The sequence below is a fragment of the Melanotaenia boesemani genome, chromosome 4 (assembly GCF_017639745.1).
Source record: "Melanotaenia boesemani isolate fMelBoe1 chromosome 4, fMelBoe1.pri, whole genome shotgun sequence".
Taxonomy (NCBI): domain Eukaryota; kingdom Metazoa; phylum Chordata; class Actinopteri; order Atheriniformes; family Melanotaeniidae; genus Melanotaenia; species Melanotaenia boesemani.
The window spans coordinates 24,486,670-24,499,105 of record NC_055685.1 but is presented as its reverse complement, the minus strand read 5'-3'; the positions used below and the strand labels follow the sequence as shown (position 1 = coordinate 24,499,105).

Below are 12,436 nucleotides of genomic sequence, written 5' to 3'. Positions count from 1 at the left end.
GAAGCATGTGGTAACCTGCAGCAACCTTATCACTGTTTGCAGAGGTTTAAATAGTCATAACATCTTTCTGGTGCAAACTTAACATTTACAAACAATGTAAATGAGCTAGAATGTGGCATGCTTTCTGTAGGTCTGACAACCATTCTACATGATTGTTGAGAGAGGTCCAAAAATGAAGGCACATCTGACAGAAAAAAAGAGCTAAATTATTTAACATGGCAAAGAAGTAAGCAGTCTTTGGCAAAGAAAAAGGTGGAATTGCAAGTCAAAGCACGCTGGCAGGAATGGACAGTGGTTTCACACAAGGAAAAGACACAGAAAGTGTAATTTAAAGGTTCAACATTTGATTGAAGAACTAAATCAACACCTCTGTGACAGTCTTGACCAAACCCCTACATCAAGATACTCCTAGAGCACATGCTCATAGCAGCGCTGTCATTCAAAAGCCCATGGTCAATGCAACGGTACATAATGGGAGCCTGTGGTAATATAAAAGTAATGAGATTCTCTTTTATCTTTTTCCCTAAATCTGCCCAGGTTTACTTTAGGAAACAGCCAGAGGGTCAACTCACCACTCACAGTGAACTGTTACTGTGTGTTATGTGGATTAGAGGACTACTGCAGGGGTGCTGTATAAATATATCAAATTTAAGAAGGAGGATAGATGCTGGTCCCTGATCCCACATTTCAAGGCCATGCCCCGAGCACACGCTGAAAACAAATTCTTTGCTTTCATGACCATCACAATGAGGTTCAACAAGTCACTTGACCTCATCAGATCTAAACATCATTAAATCTTTATGGGAGAGTCTTTGGCCTAGAGAGCTCAGTAGATTTCCATTTTCCTTCAATATCTCAAAGAGTCGGCAGCATGAATGTGAGGAATGATCCAATATGTCCTGACACAGTACAGGGCAAGTGTCACAGCCTTTATTTAATGCAGTAAAATTTCACACTGTGCCATGGGGTAATCTTCATCCAATGTGATGAGAAAAAGCTGTTGGGCTTTGTCCTATAAACAACACATTAATGATGTCTTTAGATTACTATATTACACTTTGTTTTGACATTTTTCACTTACACCCCTTATTTGATGCAGTTAAGTTACCAGTCAGTACCATTAAAGCCCTATTTTGTGTATTGTACCATAATTATGTGAAATTAGTCAGGTTTTTAGACAAGCTTTGATCATATTTGATCAACATTTCCATTCTTCTTTAGGCTCTTCTTTAACTATTTGTTAAGGAGGAACATCACATGGCTCTGCTTTGTCTGGCTGACATAAGAAACATTCCAATTCTTTTGTTCATACATGACATTTTTGTATTTGTACTTACACATATATGTTCCCTCATTGATGCTGATTTTTCTTTTTTTTTTCTTTTTTTTTTTATAGAGCACACAGTTTAAACAAAATGGAGCTCCTTGTAGACATCACTTATGGTAAAATAATTCCACAGAGTGTTATTAAACACAAACCTAATGCTGTAGGCACATAACCGGCATGTGCTGATGCCACTGTGAGAAGGAACTACTCTGAAAGCATTAAAGACTACTACGGGTGTGTGTGTCTCCTCCTTAAAAGACAAAATGTTAAATAAAATAAAATAAACTCAGCTCTGAAAAGTCATGTAGATATTCCCAAGAGGTTTACACACTGAAAACGACTGGAGCCAAACATTTAAAATGATGTTAATTGTTAATAACATGATTATCCATCTTTTTCCCATAAAATGTGGTTGCCAAAATGTACGCCGTTTTAAAATGACAGACACAGGCAAGTTAACAAGTTAGTAATGCCACACCCCCTCACATCTGACATCATCTTGAAGCTACAGTTGTACTCTGTCAGGATCAATAGAACTTAAGAAAGTATCTTGTGAAGTGTGATAGAAAGGACCAAAATTGTAATGTCCACTATGGTAGACAAATATGAATTGCTGGGTCTCGGGAGGATCTTCATGCATTTGGTATGCATTGATATGCTTGTGCTTCTTTTGTGTTAGTGTTGCTGAAAATTGCAGCATTTTTTTTTTTTTTTCAACTTTGGTACTGATGCACAGAAACTATGCTGGCAAAGGAAAGCTTGTGCCAATCAATATAGCTTACAAAAAGCTGGGGAAACCGTCTTCCAGTGTGTTCCTACATGCCACACACGCTGACATAATGCAACACAAACAGTAGGATTTTAGAATCACTGTCACAAAACATGAAAGGTACATGGGGAAGCTGACTGGATGAAGTTACTTCAGTCTGGATGGAAACCTGGAGGAGCCATGAAGTACATTCTGAGTCTATGTGGTCAAAAAAGAAAGAAAAAAAAAGAAAAAGGCAAACACTGTGGCAATGTTCTCTGGCTTCCATCTTCAGTGTGACTCGCTATCAACTACCACCAGGAGAGAAAGCACTTTAGGCACTGTGCTTGTAGAGATATATACCAAACTGTCATATGATGCCAAAGCAATCACCAAGTCAGTCCTCTGGAGTCATGTAGGGGAAGGCTGTGGTTTGACAGGAGGATGATGGAGCCTGTGATGTATGGCAAGTCAGCAGCATCACAATAAAACAGCATCAGGAGATGGGGTCTGCAGCTGCAATGTAATGTCGGTCAATAGACCACCAGCTTCCTTAATGATGGGCAGATATGGGTTGAACAAGATCTTTCTGTTATTAACACTGAAAAGACAAATAAATAAACAACTGAAATTTCCTTAAGAAATTTCAATCTTCCAACAAAACCTTCTGATGTGTGACCACAAACACACTTTTTGCCATTTCTTTGTCCCGATGGGCATGAAAAGTATTACCTAAGGGAGTGCAGTATCACCATTTTATTTTGACAAATATGTACAAAAAGATTGTTGGAGAGGCTAGTTTGTGGTGCTACACACACAGCTAAACTGAAACCGGACTTTTTTCCCAGCCTGTGATGTTTTAAAGCAGGTTTATTCAACTGTCAAGGGCCAGAGTTCTGCAGGTTTCAGACGTTTCCATTCTCCAACACACCTGAGTCAAAATAAATAGAATCAAAAGCTTGTTGTCAGGTTCTACACAATGACCCATCAATTTGAGTCAGGTGCATTGAGACAGGAAAACACTCAAACCTGCAGAACTTTGGTCTTTGAGGGCAGGAGCTGAATAGACCCCCTTTTTTTGTTTTTTTTAAACACCACTTTGAGACTATAAATGTTGCTTTACATTTAAACGATGTTTTGAAGATGTTTCACACATTAGAACCTACATAGCTATGGTTCTGAAAATAACATAAACTGAGTTACATCACTGTAATAAAGAATCACATCAAAACATCCTTTTTTTTTTTTTTTTTTTTTGTAAACCTGCACCAGCAATCCTGTTCCTGGATTATCGGGTAATAAGCCGACGTACAAAAACAGAAGACCATAGGTTACTCTAAAATACATTCATTTGAAACTTGTGTTAGATGGCTTGAAAACAGGACATAATTCAAGTTGAATTATGTCCAAATTTGCATTAACTTTTTTTTTTTTTTTTTACTACTAAGTGCCTTGGTGCTTAGTAAGAGGGTGATCATGCCTCCAGAACTGCTCCAGTGCAGCAGGGCATTTATTCTACAAGTCTCTGAGACTCTGGAGGGATAAAACACCATTCTTTTAAAGTCACTAAGATCTTCCTTCTTGTCATCTTGACAAAAAGGAAAAAGGGGGAAAAAAGATACCAACCTATCCAACATCACTGTTCCAAAGCAAAATCTTTGAAATAAATCTTTGCATCTAGATGTGACACATTTTATGTTGTTTTCTTTACACATTTACACTATAGAGTCCCACTGTAGTTCTCACAGTGGAGTGTCTGTGAGATGTGAATAACAAAAAAACATAACTTCCAAGTCAAATAACTTGCTAGGTAACAGTCTTGTGCTTGTTGATTAGATTGTATAGTAACCACTGGAGTTATTTTTTAATAACAGGTATATAGTAGACCATTATGGATATTACACAAATACCCTTTGTTGGCTATATCCATGAAGTATTCCAATTGTGTATTTTTTTCACAAGTTTGTGACGTCCTTGTTTCACTCTTTGACATTCGGTTCAAACTGAGTGTGATTCTGTTGTTACTTTCATAAACAAATGAACCAGAACCCATCCATTTGGAAGAATGTAATACTTTCATTATATTTAGTGTTAGGGAGATCCAGTTATTGTCCAAATAAACAACATTTTCAGATAAAAACATTTTTATGCAACCTTCAATTTGTTAAAAAGAAATACCAAGCATATGATTCAAACATGACAAAGATGCATTATATTGTGGCTCCTGCACTAGAAAGAGACGCAGGTTCACTGACATAAATGCATGTATCATATTGTTACAAAGGTAAAGGTGCTGTTATTGATCAAAAGTGAAATTGCTTTAGAAATATAAAGCTGGTGCTGGTTTGCAGAAATGCATGAATTCCACATTTTGTCTCACGACGGGTGAAATATAAAACAAAAATTCCACTTCAAAATCCTGCTCAGTTAGCAGAAAGCGTCCATTATCTGACCACTCATGCGTAAAATAATTTAAATACAAAACAGTGTATTAGTATTAGCTTTCAGTTTGGGTAGCTCAGAAGTAATGTGAAAAAACATATTCATGTAGTGCTAATAAGTTTCATGTATATGCTTAAGTGAGCCATAAAAGTTCTTCCAAAGAGTCAGAATCAGGAGTTTTATCCATAATGACATCGTCACTGCATGGGCACTGAGTAATTTTTGCACAAGCACTCCACAAAGGTCAAAGCAGTGTGTGGTGGTGGTTCCCTAACAAACACACTACGTGGACATGCCATCATAGTGTTGGAGGATAGTGATGATAAAATGCATGATTCCTAAAAATATGTTTTTCTTCCTGTGCAACTCTGCACTAACAACAAAGTGAGAACAGCTCCACATTAAAAATAGAGTGGGTTAGTTTGCTCTTTAAAGCCACATGCCAAGAAGACAGAACACAAACTGCTGGATGTCCACCATTCTCCTTTGTTTTTGTGTAGGGTTCTTTGTCGTTGTAATTCAAAGAAGGCGTTACGTCGCTATGACATCCCACTGTTACATAGCTGATGCATTTATCACCATCTGGCTTATACCCCACCTACCATGCAAGGGTATGGGTGGCTGTGCAAACACAACAGAGATCACAGCTTATCAAACCAGATTACACCAAAATCTGAGTCAAACCCTTTTGTTGGAAACCGGGCTTTTGGTGAACGTAGGGCAGAGCGTCAAATTTTAACTAACCATTTTATAGGAACTAATTTTACATAGTAAAATGTCTCTGGAATTAGAAATAATTCTTGACATGGCAAAGCAAAGCCTGTCATCCACAGAAATTTCAGCACGGATGGCACACAAAAGAGGAAGGACAAGAGTTGAATCATATAGTAAATGAAAATACGATAAAAGGGGTTGCTTTATGTAATTGTATGTTAGTGATTTCGGTTTTTTTTTCTGCAGATTTTAAAACTAAAATCAAACCATATTCTTTTTATTATACTTTAAATGTTAGTTTAACCTGTTAAAAGGTAAAATAGCTCATATTTTTTATATTTTTTTTAGTTTTGAGTTGAGTCATTTTAAAACAAAAATCAAATAAATGCTTGTTTTTTGTCTTTAAATGCTCATCTCTGAATAGAAAATCCAATGACCAAAACACACACTTGCCAAATAACTACAGCAAGTTCTTGCAAGTTCAACTCAAATGATCATGCAGATGGTCCATAAATTCCAGCAAGTTCTGAATATTGCTGTCTGGAAAATTACTAGAGCCTCAGCTGCCCAAAATATCACCCATATCCTTAACAACTACATCAGCGTCCTTTTCAGTGTTGTATTGATTTCAAAATTCTCCTCTTCACTTTCAAAGCTCTTCGTAATCTTGCTCCCACATATCTGTCTGAACTCCTCCATCCTTACGTTCCATCCAAAATTCTTAGCTCATCATCTGCTTTCCAGCTCTGATCTATTTGCCCACAAGCCCAAAATGAAGATAAGTTTCATCATAGAGCCCCACATCTCTGGAACTCTCTTTTACTATCTTTCCACACTTTTTATTAAGTCTGACAATGGCTATTTCTGTCCTGACTTATGCTGATTAATTGCCACAGCAACACTTTTGTCACCTCCTGCTTGTAAAACAATCATAGGGGTCATATATGGGAGGACAAGCTCTCCGCATTAAGTCATACTACAACTCTACTATCCTCATAAAGCATGAAAAGCAGCTGCTATCTTGAAAAATTAAGACATATTTAATATTAAATTAAAATTAGTTCAATTTGGCAGGTCTACAACACACACACACGCATATAGAAAAAAAAGTCTTGCAATCACCTTGGCTCATCACACATGTTCTTGTACACCAGTGTCTTGCAGCATTTGGTGCTGTGATAATTCTCTTGTAGTGCAGCTGCTGTAGATTTAAAGTGAATGTTTTAATGTGAACGTTTGGACATCTTTTCAGCATCACCTCCCTCGTTATGACTCCAACGTTTTAACCTGACAAAGAATAGGAATAGGAATATCACCAATGAACAAAATATTAAACTGATTTTGCTTAACTAACCAGATCTTAAAATACTGTAACTAAAGAAAAGAAAAAAAAAAAAAAACTAAAACTTAGAAAAATCATTAGTCTATGTTTCTTTGGAAAAAAAGCTAACGGAGGCTTTACTGACAAACAAGCATTTGACTCAAGGACACAGTTTTAAATCACTGCTCTGGCAAAGAGATACAAGATCATTGGGTGACACCCATCAAAAAGGTGACTGCTGTTACAGGCAGTTGATTGAGACATCAAAGCCCGTAAATCGTCAGCAGAATGGATTTGCACATTTACATGTTTTTATTCACAGAGAACAACAGTGTTCTTCACTTCTTCCTGTTTGTTCGTTTGTTTTATGAAGCAAATGGGGGTTCTTTTACTACTCCAGTATATTCACAGCTGACAGGAACACAGCTGTGGTAGTTAGGAAGTAAATACCGTCTGAAGCTACTGAAACAATGATAAGATAACAGATCTTCTCCCGCCACTCCCAAATGTCTTTAGGGGTTTGCACTTAAACAGCATGGAATTATGAAACACTTAATCACTAACATCGCATGTCAAGTTCCACGACAATGGTTTGTTCTTGTTTTTCTTTAAATTACATTACAAATTACATGTAAAATGTGGTTGAATGGATGTGATAGTTATTTGCAATACCATGAAATAATGTTAGTCATTCATGTCCACACAAAACTACAAACTAGAAAATCACCCAAATAAAGGATCGTAAGTCCTTGGCCAGTTTGGAAAGTAAATGTTTAAAAAAATAACGTAAATGAACAGTATAATGAAGTAATTGTTCTTACAAAGATATGATATTGCCCTCACAAATATTATAATCGTTTTGACATGCAACACATGCACAAGGAAATTAATGATGAGCCATTTACACCCCTACGTCTGATCATGATTACTGATGAGGTAAAATGTCATCCTCTGAGATTTTAATTTTGACCTTCTCTTGCGTTTTCATTTTTCAATCAGGATTTTCCAGCAATTATCTATCTATCTATCTATCTATCTATCTATCTATCTATCTATCTATCTATCTATCTATCTATCAGGATTAACATGTTTTGAACCATGAACAAGCTGTATGTTGCCTCCTAATTTTAGCCCAGTTTAGAAATACCTTGTAGCAAGTGATGTCAAGTCTAACCTGCATCAACAAAACCTATTTTAAGGAAACAGGATGAATGAAATCAGTTAAACGAGCGCCCCCTGTTGCCTCCTTCAAACATCCTCCTTCTCAAAAGTCAATCCAGAAACGGTTGCTAAAATTTTCTTAAACATTTTATAACTTCTCTTTTCCATAGAAGGCACCATCTATTGGTAAATATTTTCATCCGTATTCGTATGTCTTTATTTCTTTAGAGGAGTTCGCATAGGCAGAAAGAGGAAACGTGCTCTCGGACCTGTTGACCCCGAGTCACGGAGAAAAAAAAGGCCTACAAATTCATCATCCACTGGAATTGAAAGGCGTAACAAAATATTCACACCGCCCTCGATTGTATTGAACTAGTCTGGAACATCAAACCACACGTAACGTACCATATTTCAACCAAAAATCCATTATCTTCATAAAAAGGTCGCACAAGACGTGTTTGTTTTGCTTATTCGTCTTTGGAATAAGATAATAAAATATCATATCTATCATTGTCTCAATTAGCGTTTTTAACGCTCAAAAGAAACAAATATGTTATCTTAAGCCAGTTTTAAATGTTAGAATGATCATACAAAACCTCTGAGACACCTAAATGTTTCGCCTTCGTATTGATCTCAATATTAGTTCTTATCAGCATCATTTTAATACAATTCACCTGTGCCCCAGTAATAGATCAATACAGTAATAAAAGGAACAGGAAATGAAGAGAGAACGTGTTGCTTTTTCTTACCTTTTCAGACATCAAAGAACAGCGCGTCCACAGTTATTCGGGAGAAGAAAAAGGTTTGTAATCCTTAAATGTAAGCTCTACTTTCCAAATTCTTTTCCCCTGCTCCCCGTAACTCCGGAGCCTGTACTGCGTCTACGCTGGAGAGGTTTGATATCCCAACGACTTTACCTCAAACTCGGCACAATTATCCGAATAGGATCAATCCTGTGTTCAAAGCACTCCCGCTTATCGCCTTCCTCTTCATTTTCATGTAATTTATCACAGAAATTTGTAAGATAACAGCACATACGCAGAGCAAAAAGAGGCTGATGAATGGACACCGGTGCGCATCGAAACCCGAAACAGCAGTGCGCCTTGGGAAACCACGTGTCTCTTCCTCTCGTTTTTTCAGCCACTACAATCACTGAAACTTAAGCAGTAAAAGTGAGTAAAGGACCGGGGAGCTGTTTCCAAATGAACATGGCAAAGTAATGTCTCCATGAGACAGCCTGACGCGCTGCGCGTCGGTGATTGGAGAGGTTAGGTGGCTCTCAGGTGGCAGGTCGGTGTCAACGTATTAGGAAAAAAAAAAGATCAGAAGCCTTCAGAAAAAGAATGGCTTAAAAATCTAAGCGGAAATGAAGATGTAATTCGTCGTGCACATCTGTGCGCTCCCTTTTCCTCCACAACCATACGATCCAAAACGTTCTTCAAACGGATGTCTTCCAATGCTGCCGAAGTAGTCGCTCCTGCCCGCAGTTGCTTTGAGCCTTTATTGATGTGAAAGACTCGTCTAAGCAAACTCGGAGAATTCCTCAAATCAGGCGCAAACGCGACTTAGCTACTGAATAAAAAAACTGTGAAGCCAGATGACTTTGTCAAACTGAAGAGAGATTTTGATGTTGAAGATTTTACTTGCCTGTTGCAATTTTCTGGTGGATTCCTGGGGCATGTGTCAAACCTGTAGTCTTTCATCTGCGATTGTTTGAGTTCACGCACCAAACAACAACGGGCTCCGTGGGCGATTTCATCCCGGCGAATTACAGTTAAAACGTTCTCCTCTGATCTTGTGCAAGATCCAAATGATCAAGTTAAATGAAGAGAGAACAAATGTTTTTTAGATGGTTCAAATTACCAACGACTATAATTTAAACCTACGTTTATTGATGAAAAATGCTTTAAATGCCTTTTATGTTTATTTCTACAGTCCATGGACACTAGTGTATGATACAGGAGGCTAAAGGGTATTTGAACTGTTGCAAATTAGGCGTATGTGTGTGGAACTTGGGAGAGAAATGCACACGCACGCACACACACACAGATAGATAGATAGATAGATAGATAGATAGATAGATAGATAGATAGATAGATAGATAGATAGATAGATAGATAGATAGATAGATAGATAGATAGATAGTTGATGAGTGGGACTTGATAAAAAAAATAATTTAATTAATTACAGGCTTTGTAAATAATCGATCATGATTAATCACATTTTAATCGCATATCAATACTTGCCCCAAACAGCAACATTTTTTTTATTTATTTAAATTAATTTTATTGGACAACTGAATCAAATAATAGACACTGACATTATTGTTGTAAAACTGGCTTTAGTAATGTCTGGAAAATGCATTTACTTGCATTTCAATTCCAAACAGTAGAAAGAAATAGAAAATATCCCATATGAACAGACCTAAAGTTAAAGTGTCAAAGATCTATCAACCAGCAGCCTTGTCTGTTTTCCAATTAAGAGTCTACACTATGTTCCAGCACTTTCGACTTTTAAATCTTTTTGTCCTCTTAATTTAATGGCCGTTAATAAGTGACAAGCCAGTGGGGGATCAGCCAGCAATAGCTTTGCGTTTTAGTTTCTGTCTGGTCATGGAGAAGAGGTGAACGTCTCCTGCTCTGACTGCAGTAGTAAGCACTAATAAACGGGGGAGGAGCGGAAGTGCTGCTCATTGAGAAGAAGTAAACATGCTTTTACATCAGTTTCCAAAAGCCTCCAATAACACCAGAAAAAGTCCCTAGATTTGTCGCAAGTCACTTCTTTGAAATGGAGTCTCTAGATGGGTCTGAAAACTCCTAAATATGCCAATTTTATTTTCAACTGGTTTCACTGATATAGCTGAGCTCTGACCTGTGACTCAATTTAATCGATGCACCAGAATTCATGTACTTTTAAGTTTATGTTTGGTTATTTTTTATAACCCAGTAATTTCTTTGTAAAAAAAAATGTATGTATATATATATATATATATATATATATATATATATATATATATATATATATATATATATTTTACAGAAGTTTAGGTTTACTGAAACAATGAAAATGTGCAGAAAGCGGGATTTAAATTTGCAGAAATTACGTTCATCATCAGCACCACGGATAGCGACATCCCACAAGCGCTGCACTTCATCTCTTTAAAAATAAAGAAACATCTTAAAACGAGTGGGGTTAACAGTAACTACTAATGCTTCCAAACTTGTGTGTGACTACTAGTGTTTTTAAGATGTTTTTACAAGGTCAAAACTGTTGTTTGTTATTCTGTAAAGCACTTTGTGCTGCATTTCAACATGAAAAATGCTTTATAAATAAAGTTTGACTTATTGATTGATTCTATGAACAGATTCATTTAATATTTTCAACCCTATTTATTATTATTTTTGTACTGAGAGGACAGAGGACAGATGCTAACTTATCTGAGCAAACTGGGATATTTACAGAAAGGTTATAATGGCATAACAAACATCAACTGTTTTCTTTAGCTTAAACTACAAGATACTGTCAGATAAACTGCAATGCATCTTGATATTTATTCTTTTAGTCTTTGGATCTCTGTAGAATTTCCCTCATTTGGAGTAGTGATGGAAGTAGTTAAAAATTCTGTTAACAATTTGGTCCAAAGTCTGGCTTTCCATTGGTTACTTTGAAACACATGTGATTTATAGTATTTGCAAAGCTTTACATAATTAAAATGACTTGTTGTAAATTATTGTACGAGCAGTCATCCTCGAAGAAACTATTCCCTTCAGAATTGGAATGTCCTCATAAGTGATTACTTAAAACAGCTCTTTCCTCCCTCTAAGGATACATGTGAACCCAAAAGCAGGGTTTAAATGCATTCCCTTACTCTATGGCACTAGATAAATTCTACTCTTACTGCCTAATACAGTGAGCCTACAGGGCAATATTGATCCTCAACAGATGCTGGAGTCACTGGGTGCTTGGCAGATTAAAATGAAAATCTATACAAAGACACAGCACACTGTATCCCCAGATTAGCATTAGCGCACTGCTAGCCACACAAACAAAGCTCACTGCTGTACCACTAAACTCACAACATCGGGTCAAGGGGCCCCTTAGGCCATGAGTTGTAAACCAGGTCCTGTATTTCTAACGATTCGAGAATCCTCTCAGAGTTCCTAAACTAAAAATTCCTAGTAAGGAGTCTTAGTGTAGGAGTGATTCCAGAATATTCTCAGAGGTTTTCTCAGAACACCTCTCATACACTGTACAAAACTGCCTCTCATACAATATAATGAAATTGCCTCTCAGACATTTTACTGGAATCCTCTTATATACTATATTGCAATCATTCACATACTGTAGGAAAATTTCTGAAATCACATTTCACCAGTATGTGTGAGGAGCATTCTACTAGTGTGTGTGAGAGACAAACTTCACATGAAAAGGAAGTCATGGAAATAAAGAAGTGCAGTTTCAAAACAAACTGCAGAGGAAGAAGTTAGTAAACATAGTGACAAAGGCTTAAAGAAGACTTGAGGCTCATTTATGCTCAACACAGAAGACGGCTATGCAGATAGACGGACAGTTTCGTCTTTCTTCTGCGTTGGTTACATGTGTAATTTGGTCAATTTTTTCAAGGAGCTTAGATATCCATTGCTTAACGCAGAAGACGGAGCAATACCATCAGAAATCACAGGGGCAGTGCTGAGCAGAATAGTTGACATGCAACTAGTGAAAA

At 36.9% G+C, this 12,436-nt stretch overlaps 1 protein-coding gene across 1 annotated transcript in view; it reads right to left on the bottom strand.

Annotated features, from left to right (window-relative positions):
- Nucleotides 1-8,759, bottom strand: part of LOC121638315 (voltage-dependent T-type calcium channel subunit alpha-1I-like) — a 275,523-nt gene extending 266,764 nt beyond the window's left edge. Inside the window, exon 1 of the mRNA XM_041983021.1 lies at nt 8,463-8,759. The gene's annotated coding sequence lies outside the window, so the exon portion shown is untranslated. The remainder of the gene's footprint in view (nt 1-8,462) is intronic.
- Nucleotides 8,760-12,436: the final 3,677 nt, after the last annotated feature.